Genomic DNA, 22,342 nt, shown 5'->3' with positions numbered 1-22,342 from the left:
ATGTACCCTATGATCTTAGCATATCTGCTTGATTCGTCATTGGCATCATGCTTTCGTCCAATCACAAGAAATGTCATTGTCGAAAGGATCACCGCATTGGACGATGACAAAATAGGAAAGTCCTGACCGCATTTAAAGGACAAGTTCACAAGTACGCATATCACATCACAAGCTGTAGTAGTCTCCTCGTCCAGCAGTTCCGACACAAAAATTAAAAAAATTCAGAACTTTTGCATCGATTGTCCAATTTTCCTCAAACTTTCACTGACGTGTTCTACTAATATTGCTGCATTCTCTCAATCCTTATGTTTATGAAGGTGAACTTGTCCTTTAAAAGTAATGCACAATTTGACCATTATCTTGATGTATTCTACAACCTAAGTATCAACAAAGAGAGAAAGAGAACGAGAAATATATATATATATATATATATATATATATATATATATAGAGAGAGAGAGAGAGAGAGAGAGAGAGAGAGAGAGAGAGTAAGGAGACGGTAAAACACCAAACTACCTTTTATAAGAGCAAGCATTATTATGGAATCTGTTTATACAAGTAAAACCTCACCCCTTACTACGTTTCGCCAGTCGTTTTCCCCTAAACATACAAGTGCTACACAACACACACACACACACACACACACACACACACACACACACACACACACACACACACACACATATATATATATACATATATATATATATATATATATATACATGTATACATGATTACATTTATACAAAATATACATACACACGCAAGGATCTTACACTCTCAAGTGCTGAAAAAAAGGAGAGATGGCATATATCTATATATCAAAAAGAGAAGACAATACAAGAGATACTGTAGAAGTGAATATATGTATATGTATATATATATATATATATATATATATATACATGTATATATATATATATATATTCCCTTCCACTATATCTCTTGTATTGTCTTCTCTTTATATGTATGTGTATATGTATATATATACGTACATATACATATTTGTATATTGTGGGTGTGTGTATGTGTATATGTATATATATACGTACATATACATATGTGTATATTGTGGGTGTGTGTGTGTGTGTGTGTGTGTATGTGTGTGTGTGTGTGTGTGACAGACAGAAAAAGAGAGAGGGTTGTTTGTTTTTTTGCTTGTGTGGATGTTTGTCTGTGAGTGGCCCTGTGTTTTCGTGAATATCTTGCATAGTAAAGTTTTGCTTGTAAAGAACTTGAAATGCTTTATTTTCCTTGACACTATCCAAAAAGGCAGTTCCTTCAGGTGGCCTCATGACATGGAAGGTACAAAAGTTTGTTGACTTGATTTCTTCCCTCACTCACCGCCAGAATGATTTTGTACGGCGCCACCAGGCGGTTGCAAAAAGGGGCTCGTGGAGACACGAATTGACGGCAGAAGAGCTGACGGTACTTCGCGCTAAGAGCCTAGCTATTCTTCAAGACGTCTGCAGATTGAACTCAGACAAGAGAACGGAAGCATGCCTGAAAGTGAAGGTCCGTGATGCAAAGCGTGAATAATAATAATGATGATGATGATAATAGTGATGATATTAACAATAATAACAATAATGATACATGTAATGATAATAATCATCATCATCATCATTATCATTCATACAATTTCTATAGCGCCATTTTCCATTCTGATTAAATGCTCAAGGCGCTTTACCACAAAGCAAAAAAAAAAAAAGGCTGAAAATACATACACCATAAAAGAAGAAGAAGAAGAAGAAAAAGAGTAGACATGAATGTCTGTCATTAAAACGAACTGTCAACCAAATAAGATTTAAGGTTACTCCTTGAGTCTTTGAACTCACGTGGAAGTGATTCCACAGTGTTGGTCCAGCGTGAGCGAGTGCGCATATACACCGTATATTACACTTTTCTTCTATATATTAAAGAATTCTCGGGACTGAAATTGTTTTTAAGATATTCACTCGGACCATCATAGAGTCTCATGTAAATTGCCAGAGCAGCTACCGTATTGGTGACGTCACGCCGTCCCGAAATTGATAGAAGGCTGGTCATACGAAGTACGATGCCTACTGAAGTTCACACGATGACACTCGAACCACAGATGAAGACCACCGGCGGCGGTCATACGATGCCTTAAAATGCCCTTACGAATAATTTATAGAGATGTTCATACGATCAAAGCCGACTTTGAACATTTCCTTTATCGTATGCCTATCTTTGCTCATTTTCGGGACAGTGTGATGCCCGTATATGAGTGAAGCATCCTCTCGATATTGTATGGATACGATAGACTGGACAACCATATTTAGACGGAAAACTCCGATCCCGGACTCTGATGAATTCACCATCCTACGTTATAAACTAGAAATTCTTTTGAAACCCTCTTTCTTGTAGGTCCTACGACATAAATTATTTTCTACTCACCACAATCAACCCTTCTCATACAGAGGGTTAACTCGCTTCAGGTGCGGACCTGAAGCGAGCTAACCCCCAGTATAAAAGGTCGAAAAAATATTCAGATTACACTTTGCAGGACTCCAGTAGGCCTACTTTTATTACAGGCCTACACACGATACCTTCGCTCACCATTACATTTTCATTGTGATCGACCGAAACTTTGCGGTTTTCTTTTTTTATTTTGTTTTGGTGTGGGTTTTTTTTTTGTTCTTGTTTTTTTTTTTGCTTGTTTTGTTTTGTTTTGTTTTTTTTGATAGATACGTAGTTGGCATCTGAATGGAAACTTTACAACAATTACAACAATCGATTTATCGTATCACTTGTTCCTCTTTCAGATATCAGGGAATCCAGAACGAAACCCTGATACACGGGTGAGTGTATGGAAAGGGACGGAAACGGGTTTGGGTGGAGTGTAACCCCAATGATTACATGATATCTATAATGATAATATATATATATATATATATATATATATATATATATATATATATATATATATATATAGTAAACGAATCAGTAGAAGAAGAACGCCGTAAAAAATAATAATAAATCCTAGATCTTGAAGATCTAGAAGATATATATATAGATCTTGAAGATATATATATATATATATATATGTATATAAACATATATATAATATTATATGTATATATACCGTATGTCCAAAAAAAAAAATACAACGGTACCCTCCGCTACGATAACTTTAAAAATAGTGAATCAATCCAAATACAAATTTAAGGTATGAAAGTGACTCTTTGCCCACATCTTATACAGAAAACCCCATTCAATTTGCTTCAGTGGTCAAAGAAAAATGAGGAATTTTGTAGAGCATGTCAGGAATCTCTTCCCTCCAAGTTCTGTCTATTGTGTTCGCACATTAATTTGCAGTTCCAAGAGCATCCAATAATCCACATTTCTCTGTGACCGCTTAACCAAACTGAATGGGGTTTTCTTCAAAATAGAGCTAAGATGTTATATTTCACGACCCTGAAGTAACATTTAGACGGTCTAATCATATTATCTGGTGTTATCAACGCGAAAATCCGTTGTAAATTTTATGGGACATACTGTGTGTGTATATATATATATATATATATATGTGAGTGTGTGTGTGAGTGTGCGTGTGTGTCAGATGCTTTGAGATTTCTTTACACGTAGGGTAGATGTCGTCAGTAATATAGTGAACGAATGAGGGCCGAGACGTCCATATTTACGTACATTTATGCATTTTCAATGTATTCATAATTTTGATTCAGCTGAAAGCAGGTATTGCAATGAACGTCATTCTACATTTCGACTTTGCAATATGGTTGGTGTTGAATCTATGTTTATCACTGACTCACAAGTCTCCCATCGACTGTTGACTTATTCACGAATCTTCACAACATTTCCCTACTTGAAATATATATATATATACATATACATACATATATATACACACATATATATATATATATATATATATATATATATATATATATGAAGAGTTTGTTCGCAAAAACCGATAAGTCCATTTTTGAAGATTTTGAAGTACGGTCTCTGTCATAAAGTATAAAATAATACCTTTTAAATGATATATTGTTCACTACATATAAAGGTACATTTTTGAAGTTATGGTCAAAAGAAGCAAAAAATTTCTTTTTATTCTCTTTATTTTTCTTGACATTTAATCGCAAATATCTCCATTTGGCAAATATGGACTTATCGGTTTTTGCAAACAAACTCTTCATATATATATATATATATATATGTGTGTATATATATACATATATATACATATGTATACATATATATACATATATATATTATATATATAAAATGACGATTCGATTTTTTTTTTGTGCAATCAACAAGAGAGAGAGACTTTAAATTAAAAAAATATATATACCTTTACCAAATAAAAAGAGAGCGTGTTTTAATATTCAGCAGTAATAGTAATTGAGTAATAAAATTATTAACTGATGTGCTGTGACAGAGTAGAAATGAAGTCTATTGGGGGATTACAGTTGCTGGATTATCGAAAAAAAACTAAACTAAAGCACGACAAGTTGACTTAGTCGATGTTAAGTTCTCTAACGGTGGGAGAGTTGCATAATTATTGTCGACATCGTCATTTGCACGTCTTACGACGAATACCAGTCATAATAATGTGAAAATATGTTCATCTGTAAATTCCAGAACTTTCCTCTTTTTTAGGGTTATTTTAATGAAAAAGCAGAAGTCTTTAAGGGTCAAATTTTCATAGGTCACTGGATACATTATTTCTAACCAATACTGACAAGTGCTCACTCCCCACTCCCATAATGGGGAGCATTCCAGCCAGTCGCCATTTTACAGGCTCGCACATGCTGATCAGCCAACATAAACATTCTCATCCTACCGGGTACCCATTTATACTCCTGGGTGGAGAGCAGCAATGTGGACAAAGTGCCTTGCTGAAGGGCAAACGTGTCGGGCTTGGCACGGGCTTGAACCCACGAACCATATTACGCTAATGTGATTCAGAGATGAGCGCTCTTAGTCACGACACCTCCACGCAAATTGTGACAAACTCCTACATGTTATAGAACACAATCATGAGGGAATACTTCCAGGGGGTATGCAAAATGACTACAGGGACCAATATTTTCATTTGAAAAATGGCTCACCGCTGTCAAATGTTTCGATGTAAATTAGCACTTCAAGACAACGTACGATCAAAGTCTATATACCGGGGATTTTTAAAGGTGATAACGATTAAATAAACTCATTCTCTTCTGTTTTTTTTCAACTTTTAACTCGAGCAAGCGTGTCAGCTTTAGCGAAATTGTAGCGTTTCAACTTAACTTCTAAATCATCCTCCCCCTCCCATCCCCCCCCCCTTCTTTCTCTCTCGCACACCAAACTGCCCAGGGCACACTCATCAATGAGCCGGCCGACGAGCATGGCCCTCCAGACGCGTTCCAAGGGGACATGATGCTAACACCCGAGCAGAGGGACCGGCTCAGCAGCCGCTTGCTTTCGCAGTACGATGAAGAGGAGGAGAATCGTCCGCCACGTAGGAGAGGTCGGGTGAAGAGGAAGGCGACTGCTTTCCCGGCATATCACTGGCCCCACGGCATCGTTCCCATAGAATTCGACCAATGTGAGTCTCTATATCTCTAATGTTTTTATTTTGTCAACATATGATCTATGGCTATATAGTAATAATAAGAAATAAAATGATAATAACAGTGATAATAATACCGATAATAATAATAATAATAATAATAATGATAACAATAATAGTGTCATAAAAAATGTTGGTGTTCGGGATCACTAAACATACATACAAACACCCTTACGTTCTATCAAAAGATAAAATCGATTGTAAATTCCCTTACCACACAAGCTGCCACAGACTTATGATAGAAATCAACTATAATTATAATCAATTATAACTCTTCATAAAACAGGGCCTTGGTCGCACAGCCAGTCGCGCGATTCGACGTTACCACCTGCTATGCAATGGGCATGCGCACTTTACCTGTTGTAAGCCATTACGTCAGTACATATGCTGTAGCGTGATTGGCTGAAAGTTCGACGACCGGTCGTGAAAATTCGACATGTTAAATCTTCACGACTGGTATTGCGAACCGATGGCACGATTAAAGACTGGCAAGGCTGGAGACGTCACACTTCAGAGGGTGTTTCATCAATTTAGTCAGCGCTGACAAGTTGTCAGTCTCTGACAACAACCGTAGTAGCAGTCAGTGACCAGAGCATCTCAGCCAATCAAAGGATTTTGCTGAAATTGTCAGAGACTGACAACTTGTCAGCGCTGATTAGATTGATGAAACACTCCAGGTCTGTAGGTCGTACGACCGGTGAATCGTGACAAAGTCGTGTAGAGTGCGGTGGCCCTAACACGAAAGTTCCCCTCAATATGACTTATCTATTTCATATCTTTTTGCAACTGTCCCTCAGCGATTACAGAAAACGACAACTTACTGCAGCGCATCATCAATGCTCTTTATCACTGGATGGCGAACACGTGTCTGGAGTTTCTCACGTACACTCAAGAGCTCGAGGCACAGCTAGGTCACAGTTCTCGGGTCTACTTTAGGACTGATCCTACCGGCTGCTCTTCGCACGTCGGTCGGGTATTCGAAGGCAGACAGAATATTTCCATAGGGGGAGATTGTAACGAGGTGAGTTGGCGGGTTTGCCGTCTCCTTTAATGATAAATCATTAAAGGAGAAAATATCATGGTCCTTTTTTTTCATGAATAGGGATGGCCTCTCCAGTGTTGCCACTGTTCTACCAGAGGGCCCTGCCATTGTTATTACCTTAGCATTGCTATAAAGTATACCCATTTATACAATATACAACACCTGCAGCGGTGGATTCAGGAATTCCGTAAAGGGGAGGGGGGTCTTTATAAAATCAAAAGGGGCGCATGCCCCCCCCCTCCCCTCTTTTCTTAAAAACAATAACAAAACTTAAAAATAAGGGTGCATGCCCGGTGCGCCCCCGCATGAATCCACCACTGAAGATGGTCGAGAGGGACCACGTGGTTAAAAATATCTTGCCCAGTAAGGACGTAGGCACTTGACTTGATTCGAATTGGGCACCTCCAACTGAAATACGAGAGTCTTATCCACTTCGCTACAGTGCACTCCTTTGATGTGAGTCTCTCGCTTGAGGTGTAGCTGCTGCTGTGACATAGTGGACGGAACTACGTGCAATCAAACCTGTCCGTAGCGGTCACCCAAGGGAGACGAGAGAGTGGTCGTTATACACAGGTGGCTTCTATTAGACAGGTTCTTTAACATGCCTTTTCTCTCGGAGGGAATTGTTTTTAGTGGTCGTATACGGCAGGTGGTCGCTATAGACAAGCGGTCGCTAAGACAGGTTTGACTGTACTTGTAGTCTTTGAGATTCCCGGTTCAAGTCCATCTGTGGCAACTGTAGTGCCATCAAACAATGCAGTGTATCATATCGCTTAGTCCTAAGGGAGAACCAAAGAGTGCCAGTGTCATGGTTGCTCGCTCTTAACTTAGATCAGATCAGATTAGATTAGATTAGATCACTTCGTCAGTGGTCTCGCAATGTGCTCTTAACTCTCTTTCTCTGTCACTTTCTCGCTTTACAAAATCTCGCCGAAAACACAAGTGATCTAGAACTCTTTATTTTCATGAACATATTAATGTTCAGGTGGAAGTCGAAAGCGGAAGGACCCAAACCATAGCATTCCCACATACACAGACGCATAAATTTGGCTAATGCACCTTTTCGAAATCTCCTCGATGGATTAAATAATGCGTGATTCTACTCCTATACAGAGAGAGGAAAACGTAATGCAAACTATCCATACACAAACGGGGTAAAAACACACAAAACACTTAATCACTGCTAGTGATGGCTCCAGCGACGAACAGAAAAGTACCGTAATCGAATCATCTCTTTTTACGAGACATCATGCAATCCTTGTTTATCTTATTTTCTGTTCTCTTTTTCCGAGGTAGTTCGGAAATATCGTGCACGAGATTGGCCATGCCATCGGCCTCCACCATGAGCAATCCCGGCCCGATCGCGATTTCTTCGTCGACATCAACTGGGAAAACATCGCCTGGGAGAACAGGGCTCAGTTCATCTCGTACGAGTGGGAAACCGTAGCCACTCATAACGTTCCATACGATTTGGGTTCCATCATGCACTACGGCCCCAGGGTAAGGCAGCAAAACATACTCAGCAGTGATATATATATATATATGTATATATATATATATATATATATATATATATATATATATATATATCAACGCACACACACACGCACAAACACACATACTTTTCTCAATGATATTTACTCATTCCATTCAAGTAATACAAGGACTGTGAGCTAAACTACTATTTCTGTACAGCATAACTTTATTCGCATTATTTGGACACAACAGACCAAAATCTTTCCTTCATGTGTAAATTAATTTTTTCACATAGTACAAGTGAAAAAATTAAAGGTTGATAATAAAAACACCGAGTATCTTATTTGTTTAATTGATATCAATTGAAATAAAAAAGCAATTGTGTACAGTAAAGCAGAATGGAATTTGCACACACACATACACCACACACATTACACACATACATATTATATTGCACATATAACATATATTTATTAACTTTTCTTGACTTTGTTTCTGACGCTGCATGAAAATATAGACCGATATTAGTAGTTTATCGGCATATTGAAGTAATGATAACGGAAAGCAGTAAGGCCACGGAAGAAATTAAATGTTTCATCTCGCCGCAAATCATTGCCACATCGGGTTACACCAACAAAGAGAGCTAGAGATGTATTAAATTTGTTAGAACACTGCACGTCTTCAGTTCAGGCTCTGGAACCAATAACACTTGATATGCCGTGTCTCAGATATGTTTGTTAGCACTGACAAAGTGAGTGATATATACATTTTGTTCCCAGAATGTAGCAAGTAAATCATGATGCCTGTTCCGTACGATCAGGTCATTCGTTTGCTGTCAAGCGTCTTGGAGAAAAGCAACAGAAGAACTACTTACGATCCAAGCCACAGAACCAAATCAGTCAATGTTTCGACAGTGACTTCGAGCAACGCTATGAAATACCTCATAAGATGTGGCAGTCTTATGTGTGTACATTTTCTTTGTTTTTCGTTCAATATTTCACCGATGCCCTGCGTTGGTATCCCTACATTCATGCTATGAAATCTATGCTCCTTCCTGCAAAATGTACTTTACTGGAATAAAGTTACACAAGACGGATGCTTTATCAGTCCAAAGTGTAATTTTACGTGAGTGTTACTTGTGTTGATCATGCATTTGGCAGTGCAATTATAAGGTGGTAGTGAACAATGCATATCAGAGCGTGGTCATATCAATTCAGTATGATATATTCCTTGGCGTAATCTCATATTGATTGCAAGGCTGTGCTTTCTAACTAAAACGATACATGTCACGTGGTGTCATTTCAACCAATCACGCATCACATTCCATATGCTTTTTATCCTTGCACTGCAGGCGTTCAGCTCAAACGGTCTCCCTACTCTAACGGCAAGGGATCCAACCTACAACTATCTTCTCGGTCAGCGAGACGGCCTGTCGCCGGGAGACATAATGCTGACAAATATAATGTACGGGTGCCGGAATCCTGAATAACGCCCTCTATTTGAAGTTTTTCTTTCATTGTGTTTGCCTATTTTGTTTCTGAGTCTATGGGTCGTGGTGCTGTAATATTATTGGAGCATGATGTACTGAAACTCTAGTAGTTCAAAATTGTTAATGGGAAACTCCCTTGTAAATATAACTGTCCAAGGAATGAAGTCCTGCGTAAATTAGATTTTGCGCTTTTCAAATTGTGTGACGATGCCGAGGGACAACAAAAACAATCACAAGCACAAAAACAAAAGAAAATATAAAATTTGGAGGAGAGCACATAAAGCATGAGTTACATTTTGTCACTGTTATCCCATTTTTTCTTTTTAGGTTTTTTTTTTCGTTTGTGATTCAACACCTCCTTATGCTTACTTTGCAGTACTTTCTATTAAAAAAAGAGAGAGAAAAAGATGTTATTATGTGTAATATTAACAGGGACTACGGGTTAAGTTTAGGACAACATCTTTGAGGTCCATTATGTGCTCGTTTTATGATTGATCTTAATGTCATTTAGCAGCCATAAGAATGCCCTTATGTCGAGGTTTTCTAAGTTTCAAGGAATTTCACTCCCATTTCGTTGGAAAGAATTACATTTGATTATGATAACGGGTCGTAAAGTTTTAGGTTATTGCATGGTGTAGTTGAGTGTCATCGTGCCTTGCTTAATAAAGACATGACCAACCTTTGCTCCACTTTTCCAAAATCTTTCTTGTACTGATAATGTTACTTGTGGTACACTGTTGCGAAGTGTGATTTTTTTGTATATATCTGTCTTGTGGGCTTATTATCCATATTGATAACGCAGGTTTAAAAGAACTAGAATATATACATCGTTTCTATGTGGTTCCTGACTCATATACTAAGAGGAAAGCTTGTTTCACGTTAAAAATTTCCCATGTTCATTTTTTTTTAGCTGGGATCAAAACGTTACCGAAGTCAACAGCAAATTACAATTTTACATATCGGTATCCTATGTTAGTTCTTAACTATCTCCTTTGTACATCTTTTATCCTAACTTTATTAACACATAATCATTGTTATATGTTTTACTCAACAAAAAGAAGAACTTTATTACACGACCAAAAAAAAAAAAAAAAAAAAACCCAACACTTAATGCTCATTTCTTTCAATTTCTTCTCCTTGTACTGATAATTTGTTACCTGCGGTACATTTTTGTGTCTTGTAAATTTCGCGTACATCTTTCTTGCGGGTATGTATGAATTAAGCAAGTTTAGTAGAACTGGAATATATTGTTTCTGTGTGACTTGTGCGTGTAATCATGAGTAAAGCTTGTCTCATATCGTAAAGTTTCTTGTATTCAGCTTTGACGCTATCAAATCTGCAGTGCACTCAGCAATAAATTATCAGCCTACCTGTCAACCTGTTCTATAGTTCTTAATCTTATTCTCTGTGCAGCTGATAATGATATCATCATCTTTTATGTATTCCTTTATTAAAAAAGATATTTGAACTTTGTCTTTGATAGTGTACGATCATATATACACTTGTACTTTATGGATAGCACATTCCGCAAAATTTGTGACAAAGATTGATGAACAAGCATTAATATTCACACATCAAATACCCAATTAACGAAGATTTTTCATCAATCATAAGGTGTTTTCCTATGGATGTTCATAGATTTTCTTTACATCAGAACAGTACAAAAGTTATGCACAAGAGATTCGTCATCATGACGGCTCCTACAGTTTGCTTTTGAAGATAAGTTTCATTTTTTCAAATAGTTTTAATTTTATTTCCATATAAAGTAATACAAAGTGATGTACATAACGCTTACATGAGTACAGAATTTTGAAAGGAATTTCGAGTCACACAAGCTTCAACAATAAATTCTACACAATTATTGTTATATCAACTTCGTTTTTCGATAAATGAGCAAGTAAAAAACTATATAATGTTATTTTTTTAAATAAACTGTCCATGAAAATGAAGTACTACTGAATGTGTATCACCTTCAAAATGAATTATTGGATTTGTCACTTGTCACCTCAAAAAGAAAATTCTCGCTGGTTCCCATTCAAAATAAACGTAGCAATTTTCTGCTTGATACCAATCATCATGAACATTGATTATACACTGTAGTTGGTTTCTGAGACCGTCATTTACGATGGAATTCTGTAAAAGGTCATAGATATGATGTGATGAAAGTCAATCTTACCCCCTTTAATATATATTCTCCAGATATACATGCGGTTTGAGTGAATGCAGCAATCTTAGTGAATCAGTGAAAGTTTGAGGAAAATAGGACAATCCGTTGAAAAGTTATCAATTTTTATATCTTTATATTTGGTGCTGCCAATGCAGGATGACAAGGCTACAACAATTTGTGATGTCACATGCGTAAAACGATATAAGGAAAATAAAACGACAATTCAACATATTTTAACTTTTCTCGCATAATTAAAAAGAACGCTGAATTTGCTTCTTTTAAAAAGTAGGGGAAATGATATTACCCTTAACATATGTCGGTGGCAAGTCAAGGGAATATGTAATATTAAAAAAAATGAAATTATGTGAAATTCTCTTCATATTTCCCTATATATTTCCAGCATGTGACATCATAAGCTTTCGTATTCTTCTCTTCCAGCAGTTACTGCACAGAGACTTCAAAAATTCAAAACTTTTGAACAGATTGTCGAAATTTCCTCACACTTCCACTGATGTGTTGTATTGGCGTTGCTGCATTCACTCAATCCACATTCATATAAAGGTGAACTTGTCCTATTATTTCACCTCAGTGCTACAATAATCTACCGTCGTGTTACACAGAGTATTTTTTCCTTTTATTTATGTATTCCTTAAAGTTTTGAAGGACCTTCATAATTGAATCTATCGGCTTTTAGTAGAATCCTCTCATATGAAATTTCTCACAATACTATAGACATTTTTATGTTGCTTCACTTTCCTCTATGTCACTGATGTATATACGTTACAAGCCGCATTAATGTTGTTAACTATACAGATTTATTTATTTTATTTTATTTTTTATTTGCAACTGTCGAAATACTTTCAACTTCCAATTTTGATTTCGTTGGTAGTCCTTTGATATCATTTTATATATTTCTGAACACCAATTTTCTTCCAAGCATTTTATGTACTCATAATATTTTCTGTCATGTATTATGTAAAAAATACATTTACAAGAATGTGAAATATTAAATATTAAATCTATATCATGATTTGCAGAATGAGCATCACGACGTACTAGATATACGCAATGTTTAAAGAAACAAACAAACGTTACTTTTATCATCATGATCCAATGATTACAACAGATGCTAATCTAACTACTGAACGGTCATTAAAGTTTGCAAGCCCCATGCATGTATCACGAAAACTGGGAAATAAAGTCGTTTCTGCAATCATGAGAGAGAGAGAGAGAGAAAGAAAAGGTCAAATTGTTAGCATGGTATATTTCATATTGATCTCAAATATTTGATAAGGGTTGATAGTTTCAAGATGTAAGGGATTCAGATCCAAGTCAAAGTCCATTTGAGTGGTCAGCCATTAATTCACTGCGCGGGAGATCATGCGGAACTGGTCTCACACCCACGAATAATTTATATAGACACACGTAATGCAAATATAACAGAATGTATGAAAATACACGAAAAATTCAATTCATTGATGTTGCTAACCAAGTCACTTAAGTCCTGATTTTGAAAAGGGGTGTGCACTTCAAACTCCGCTCAGAGGTCCTTAAAGATAGACTATACGGTTTCACCACTTAAAAGTTTTACATATCTTCTGACTCTATCAACCATAATATTACTTTTATATTTACTATATTATCTTATACTTACCATAAAACTATGGTAACTTTGCAATTATTGGTAACTCTACAATCAGTGGTAAGAATATGTGATTTCTTTGCTTTAATTGGCTGTGGAATAGTGCTGCTATGGTAGTTACCGTTGATTGCAAAGTTAAACCATGGATATTGATGTTTATAGTTTTATGCCACACTGTCCAGTTCATTTTTAGAATGAAGACTGACACATAAGGAAATCAAACAAAGGTCAGCAAGCAAAGTGTTATTTTTCTCATTTTCGACCACTGCAGTGCCGTTGTTTGCATTTATCTTCACAGTTTCAGCCTCATGGCAACGAAAACTAAACTACCTGCCATATTAAGGTGTATAGTTTGTTTCAAATTAATTTCTAAACGCTTTACTATAAGAGTCAATTCATTGTCGAATATGAGACATAAAGTGAACATTTTTGTGTGAGTAGTACATAACAGACTTGAGAGACCACAACATTATCACCTTGTGGATTTGAGTATAAGGTGGCAATTAATTATAATATTTTGAAAATGTGAAAACTAATGTGAAATTCCATGAATTTCTAACGTTATGTTCAATTCTGATTGGATCTTTTTCGTTCTGTCAGATTTTACTTTATACATCTTCAAAGTTAAATTGAACACAGTGACCAATTGCAAATATGAATTCCATGAAGAGTGAGTAAGAGTGAAGAGTGATAATGTAAGGAAAAACTTATTTAACAATAGTTATGCATTCAGTCTTCTTCAAAGAGGGTGGCCCTTTCAGTTCGCCAACTCTTCTGCCAGTGGGTCCTGGGTATATAAGACAATGACACACGATATGTAACGTTACAAAGATTACACAGATAAAACACGTAATGATAATAATTAAAAAACTGACGTAACAATGGAAAATATAAGATACAATATTAATTAAGAGTGAGAAGTTTCATTGAGCAAAATGATACACTGTGTGGGTTAAATATCATGTGAACACCAGAAACATAAAAAGCACACTTTATAAGCATGAAATTTACAGGCGGAGAAGTTAAAAGAATAAGAGGAGTTAAAGGGGAGTTTAAATATGAAAATTGCGCTTATTAAAGCCAAATATCATTGTAAGAGATATCAAAACTTAGTAATTTATATTTTTCTTTCATATATACTTTAAAACTTTGCACCACCTGGGCATTTTGGATGAGTGATTTCAAAGCTTTGAGGCATGAACAATAACGTGGTTATTTCTTGCAGAGGTTAAACCTTTGCACGACGAATCAAACATTGCAGATTTGATGGTGCTAATTTATCTATAATCTTAAATGCGTATAACGTAATTTGCTGACAGTGAATCCTCTGTCCAACTGATCGCCAACCTAGCTTGGATAATATACAAATGATGCACAGGATAGAGTGCGTTAGTGGAGATGTAGCGCACTCGAGGGTATTTACAATAACCCTTGTGAAACATGCACGAGGCGAAGCCGAGTGCATGTTGCACTACATTGTAAATACCCGCCAAGAAATAATCCTGTGCATCACTTGTTTTATAAAATGGGTCGAAAACTAACAGCATTTTTCACGTACCTTTGTGGGTCAATACCAGTCAGCTACATGTAGCAGTCGCTCAAGAGTCAAGATGTCCGAAGATGTTCGTCCCAAACATTTACGCACGTCGCACTCGGAAATCCCGCACATATAAGTACTGTATGTATAAGAGTATACGTAAGCCACACATGTTATGCACACAAGAAAGGCCAGCCGGCAGCCCGAACTAGAAGTTGTTTACAGGATTGACAGCGCGTATAGTAGCGCGCGACGCACTTGTAACAACTGTTGAGTGCGCACTGCTAGTGTAAACATTGTGACGTCAGGCCGTGCATGTTAGTGAGAAATTAATACACGCACACGTGACTCATTTCAGCGCTTCCAATTGGCTACATTCTTGAACCCATTTTATAATTCATGATAACAATATACCTGTAACACCTCATTATCACTCAAGGATATAGCCGCTTCAGTCCATCAGCATCGTTCTTCCAGTAGGGTCTTGCCATTATTACCGTGATTATTGTTGGCAACATTATCTTGTCCATTCACAGGAATGTTAACGTTCACTGTAGTTAGCCAACATTCAATCTAGGACATGATTTGTGAAAATCCAGAGCGCTCTATCCACGATCATCGCGTTTGAGCATTCACAAGTCACCGAAATACGCGCAGCAACGATCGCATTTATTTTTTATATACAATATAATATTATATATATAATATACAAGAAATGTTGTGCCAACCTTTAAACTTCCAGGTGTTGGAGAAATTATATAGACGTAAAACAGTATAGTATGGCCGAAATCTTGAATTCAAAATAAAGGAAAGAGGAAGAAGAAGCTACGTCTGACCAGTTGAATACTATACTGCCTTACGCCTACTCTATATAATTAATATATGAGCTAGTCTGCAAGCACCAAACAACAACAGATAAAAGAATGGAAATGCACGTGAGTATTCTAGCTTTTGCATCTGATATACATGTATTTGATTTTATATATATTGTGTGGTGAATACGCAGAATGTATTTTTAAACTTATGCATATGCCTGTATGAACATGAAAACTGTCGTAATCGCGTTTTCATAAATATATTCATTAATATGCGCTTGCTTGTTTACACCAGCACCGCCTCTCAAGTATGTACCTCTATAATTCTCACCGTTGTCCAAATTCATTCTGCCTCCTTTAGCACTTTTCTTGACGATTTTTTTTCTGCTTTATCTGTCCCTATTAATAAAAAAAATTCCAAGTTTCACCATGCTTGATACCGTCGTTGTCTTTCTTTCTCACTTTCTGCTATACTAGTACATTTTTACCTTTCTTTTTTTCTTTACCTCAATGTTATACTCCCTTGGTCTGCAAGGACAAAAACGTGTTTTCCATTAACCACCTCGATACCACCCAATGCAAATATCACTGGCATCGCATTCAGTGTAGTAACAGGTGGCAATTCAAGTGTTAAATTGAACGTTACGAAGCTTCTCCTTTCCATTTACTCATCTATTCCGACTCACATAATTATGCAATACGCAAAGTAAAGTGATCGTCTCTTCTGGGTGATACAGTCGTCTTTGATGCTATGAGTTCAAAGAAATGTATTCTCCCCCACCCCCCCCCCCCCTTTTCTCTCCATATCTTTTGAACCCGGCATCTTCACATCTTCAGAAATCGGTCCGCCATCGTCACCTTCCGTCCCCTTTGCATCTTTCCCAGAACACAAACAAAAATATCTGGCGGTCACGTGTTACACATTCAGCACTACCAAGGCAGTGATGGCGTTGCCATGGACATGAAGCACTCCCTCACTTAATTGATTACCTTCGGTCTAAAGACAAACAGTGTTATCATCCATCGATTAAACCCTTATGCTCTACAAAGTGGCGTGCTCAATCTTCAAGCTCTCAACTCGACAACGCACAACATTGTGACGTGACTAGTCGAGAGAAAAACGCAGCTCCATACTTCGTCAAAGCGAAACCTCAGTTTCATGAGGCTTTCATCAGCAATGTCTATTCCCCGTCCTTCACATTTTACACCATCCGATGAATTCAGGTAGGTCTCGGAAACAATATGTCATATCAAGAATGCGTCGCGGTCTTGGTCGTACCGATTTGATTCAGGAGCGATGAACTGTAACCTGACCGACGTGGACGTGAAGGACATTCCCATTTTGATATCATTGGTCACCCTAAACAATGGTGCTCATCACAGGCTAATGCGATGCGGTTTTTATTCTCCTCGAAACCATGCATGTCAGACACGAGGACCCCGTAACATTTTATCGATCAGGGCTATTTCGAAGCGGACTGGAACTCATTCGTGATAGCGGTCTGGTCTATTCCAAGTTGACGAAACTCGATTGATTTTCGTATGATTGTTCTCACGGAATCATGATATCCATTCCATTTGAACAAAAATACTGCAATGTCTTATGCAGAGGAAACCGTTTCTCACTGACTGTGTTAAGAATGTATCCCACCGTCTATTGTAGGAGTTGGTAGTGGAATGAGGTTTCGAGCGCGTGAAGTTGTTTTTAAATGCAGGTTTGCATAGTGCGGAATGTGATTGTGTGTAAGGAGTCCCGATTCCTCCGAAAGCCAGTTTATTTTGCCGAAAGTAATGATTATAAAATAAAAAGAAAAGGAGATGCATGCGCCTTCTCCGGTAAAGAAAATAATTTAAGCCCATCTTGTTAGATTGACCTGTTTTTATAAAAGCGACTACAAAGCAAACCTTAGTGTAACAGCCCTAAACTCTCCTTTAATTATTTTCCCCCACTTTCAACTGTCACAGAAGGAGGAAAAGTACATCAAAGTCCCACCCTCAGGACACGGCCAAAATATGAAAGTTTGCGTCAGTCATCAGGTTCACTGCAGCTGTTCCCGTTCACTTGTCCATGAAAAGGCGCCATCAGGCTGCGTTCACATAGAAGTATACTATTCGGGTATTCGGGCTCGTTTTTCGAGGGCACGCGAATAGCTTAAATCGAACGATAGGATTTCCTCACACCGGTTCACATAGGAGGGCACTATTCGAAAGTACCAAATAGCTGCGAAAAGTATAGCAAAGTGGGAATCGAGCTTGTTCGATTTTCTTGCAGCGTATACCGTCTCTTGTTTATGAAATAATGACACTTTTGGTCTGGATTTGCCCTTTAGCAAAAATAAGCATGTAGACTGACATTTTGATGCAGTTTAGAAATTGTTAATAAGATTTGCTTGGATGTAAGAGGAAGAAATCCTCACTGCATGGGATGGTGAGTTGACGGTGCGGGTGATGGTGTATTCGGTGCCCGAATAGCGAATAGCGAATAGCAAATACCGAATACCGAATACCGAATACCGAATACCGAATACCGAATACCGAATACCGAATACCGAACACCGAATACCGAATACCGAATACCGAATACCGAACACCGAATACCAAATACCAAATACCGAATACCGAATACCGAATACCGAATACCGAATACCGAATACCGAATACCGACTACCGAATGCCGAATACCGAATACCGAATACCGAATACTTCTATGTGAACGCAGCCTTAGATTAGCTGGGCGAAGAAGCTTTCAGGTAAGCTAGTTCTGCCGCCCAAGTACTGTACCTTGTATGTGTACTTGGTTTGGCATGGATGAGGGGAAAAAAGAAAGTTGCGTAACAGTCGACCTGTCTGCGTCACTGAGTAAACCCCTATTGTCAGTTGCAGAAAACAAAGAGGGTCCCTTTACGCTCTCCCGCTCCTTCTCTCCGTCTCCTTATGCCAGGCTACACTTTCTTAGTGTATTGGTGTGGGTGTGTGCTTGTAAGATGTGTGTGTGTGTTTAAGCAACCTTGTCGAACTTAGGCGCTGTAAAGGAATGTAACGGGTGGAGTGACAAGTGAAAGAAAGAAGACAAGACCTTTATAGGAGCTATATCTGTGTGTTGCACATAGTACCGTGTTGGGAGAATCTCTCATCATCAGGATGTTGTCCATGTTCTTGGCAGACGATATGAGCTGGATTTACTGCAAAAGACGAGCGAAAATCTGACTAGGTAAAGAAATATGTATACTGTCTATATCTATTCTCCTCGAATTTCGTGGAAGCCGCTCGATAAGGAGTAACGCGCCCATTCCACAGCATGACCCGATCAGTGACGTGTAGAATGACGTGCAAAGTGACAATCTGTGTCTACATCTATAAGGTTTGGCTTTTTCAGGTGTCCTTACAAGCTGCTTCCATCTTCGTTCGACAGAAAAAAGCAACAACAAACAAACCACAAACTTGCCTCATTGAAGATCTATGGCGACGTGGCAAGATTATTGACAATTGATGTCATATTTGCTTGCTTTAGTTTTTTGTTTGTTTTTGTTTTTGTTTTTGGCTGGAACGATTTCTATAGATTGTTGATGAATTATTGTTCGTTTACAACAGTGAAATATTCGATGTCGCTAGGTGAGGAAGTATGTCATCTTGTCCAATAAAGTAATTAGGTCCACGTTGTAAAATCTACACTGTACCAAGGTCTGCGTTTACTTGACATTCACATCTTTGGTCCAGGGTGTTTTTTTTTTTCTCTCTTTTTTTTTTAGGGGGGGGGGGGGCTATGTGGAAATTAAGTGCATATGCTTCACACCATGGTCAACGTACATTTTGTATCTCTGCGAATTGTCCATGACCATGACTTTGTCAATTACATGTACATGTACAGTAATGTACATGCATCTCCGTGGGAAGTGTACTGTCCTGTGTGGTCACACTTTTCTTTCGCTCCATCAAAGTAATATCGCCTTCATCACCTAATAGAAGACGATTTCAAAAAGAGGAAGTAGCCAAAAAGAGTGCTGAATTACTTAAAGGAAATCAAAGCCAGAGTATCAATGTTCACAGAGTGAATTAAAGCAGCAATATTAGTAGAACACATCGCGGAAAGTTTTATGAAAGTCAGACGATTAATTCAAGAATTATGAATTCGTCAAGTTCCAGTGCCACCACTCCTGGATAAGAGGATTACTACCGTTCATGACATTATTTTGAACAACAAAATAAAGAAATAAATACAGATAATTTCACAAAATCTCATTTTTCATGAAAAGTACACATTCTATCGACTTGTACAAACAAATTGTATTTTAATGGTAATGTTATTCCCCTTGCGTTCTGAAAGAGGCCAGTCAAGTGCTCTGTCATTATGCTGGTAAAAAAAAAAAAAAAAAAAAAAAAAAAAAATTGTGAAAAGTTAAAATGTGTAGAGTTTTCTTCATATTTTGGTATATAATGACGTCATGAAGTGTGGTACGAATGTACATTGTAGTCTCCGTATCAAGTGATGACGACACCAACGATTAAATCGATTGCCCAATTTTTCTCAAACTTTCATTAATGTGTTCTTCAAATATTGCTGCTTTCTTCCAATCCACATTTATATTTGGGCTTTGGTTTCCTTTAACCACTTGTACTTGTATGATACAATGTACAGGAAGCTGATAGGTACATGTAAAGATGTACTGTATGTACAGCTGTATACGTACAATGTAAATGTACATTATGTACACCAATGTGCAACCCTGTACATTAATATTTGTATATGTGCATGTGTACATAGTATGTGTGTGTACAGCTGTATGTGTGTTCGTAAATTTCCTCATCAAAGCAGGTCAGACATTTTATCAACATGCGTGTAGGCCCTACACATTATTACACATTTTGAAAAGACATGAGCTCTAATGTATACAATACAAATGAATACCTGGATATAAAAAGTGCCCAAGTCAAAATTTGGCTATTCTAAGAGACCTCTTTCTACGTAATGCAAATATTATGTAGATAATCATTCAAATGAATAAACAAAGAAAATAAAATAAATATGTATATATATGAATAAAAGGGAAAAATATGGCTAAAAACGGCAGCTTTTGGACTGTAAAATGTCAAAATTTTCAAGCTCGCTCGCTTCGCTCGCTCGCATCCAGCAGTTGAGCCCGGTGCGCCTCCCCCTTAATTTCTAAAGCGAAAAACATAGCTATACGACGGCAGTTGTTGGCCTCTAGAATGTCAAAATTTTCAAGCTTGCTCGCTTTGCTCGCTCGCATTGAATCGTTATGCCATTCTCCTAATGTTGCTGACAGTAATTGCCAGTAGTTGTGCCCGATGCCCCCACCCCTTAATTTCCAAAGCGAAAGATAAATACAGCTACAAACGGGAGTTTTGGGACTGTAAAATGTCAAAATTTTCAAGCTCGCTCGCTTTGCTCGCTCGCATTGAATCCTTATGCCATTCTCCTAATGTTGCTGCCAGTAATTGCCAGCAGTTGCGCCCGATGGACCGCCCCGTTAATTTCCAAAGTGAAAGATATAGCTACAAACCCCAGTTTTGGGACCGTAGAATGTCAAAATTTTCAAGCTTGCTCGCTTCGCTCGCTCGCATTGAATCGTTATGCCATTCTCCTAATGTTGCTGCCAATAATTGCCAGCAGTTGCGCCCGATGCGCCCCCATTTATTTCCAAAGCGAAATATATAGCTACAATTAAAACTCCAGTTTTGGAACTGTAGAATATCAAAATTTTCAAGCTCGCTCGCTTCGCTCGCTCGCATTTTATTGTTATGCCATTCACTTTATGTTGCTGACAGTATATAATTTATCGATCGTTTCACACCGTCATTCCATAATCCATGTAAGGAAAACTTACAATGTTCCTCAATGACTGCGTTGTTGAATCTATCATGTCATTCCGTAATGTGTTGTAGTCCCATTATTGCTCACGCACAAGCATACAGACCGTCAAAATTACTTAATGGTTCCCCCCCCCCATGTTTCGACCCACCGTACGCCACTTTTACGACTTTTTTTTCAATTAGTAGACAATGTGCATAACATTTCCATAACTGAAATATTGCAAATATCAAGATGTCATTTGTTTATTATTATTTTTTTCTCGAAATTCTCTCTGATGGACTTTCTTTCTATCTTCAAGTGTTCAATTGTGATCCACTGATGTGTTGCAATTATTTTCCCCTCTTCTTCTTTCTCTCTCTTTCTCTCTCTCTCTCTCTCTTTCTTGTTATATGTCTCTATCTCTTTGCACACACACGCTCACACTCAGCAATACACCATCTCTCTTCTTCATTGAATTTCCTGTAATATTTTTATTGGAAGATTAAAATGAAATAAATTGAATTGAATTGAATTGAATTGAATTGAATTGAATTGAACACGTACAATGTATACTGCACATTCACACGCATACTGTCTATAATTCATCCTTTTCTCTCTTGGTATAGCGCAAGATATCGTCTCCTGCGCAGTTACACAGTAATTTTCTTTCTTAATCTGGTATCTTCCTCTGCAGGCAAGATGAAGGTCTCGGCGCAGTCCAGGAATATGTTGAAGGTGAAGCGCTTCATCTTCTGGACTA

The sequence above is a fragment of the Diadema antillarum genome, unplaced genomic scaffold (assembly GCF_040938485.1).
Source record: "Diadema antillarum isolate AM-2024a unplaced genomic scaffold, OU_Dant_1.0 seq00000807_RagTag, whole genome shotgun sequence".
NCBI lineage: Eukaryota > Metazoa > Echinodermata > Echinoidea > Diadematoida > Diadematidae > Diadema > Diadema antillarum.
This window is presented reverse-complemented; position numbering follows the sequence as displayed.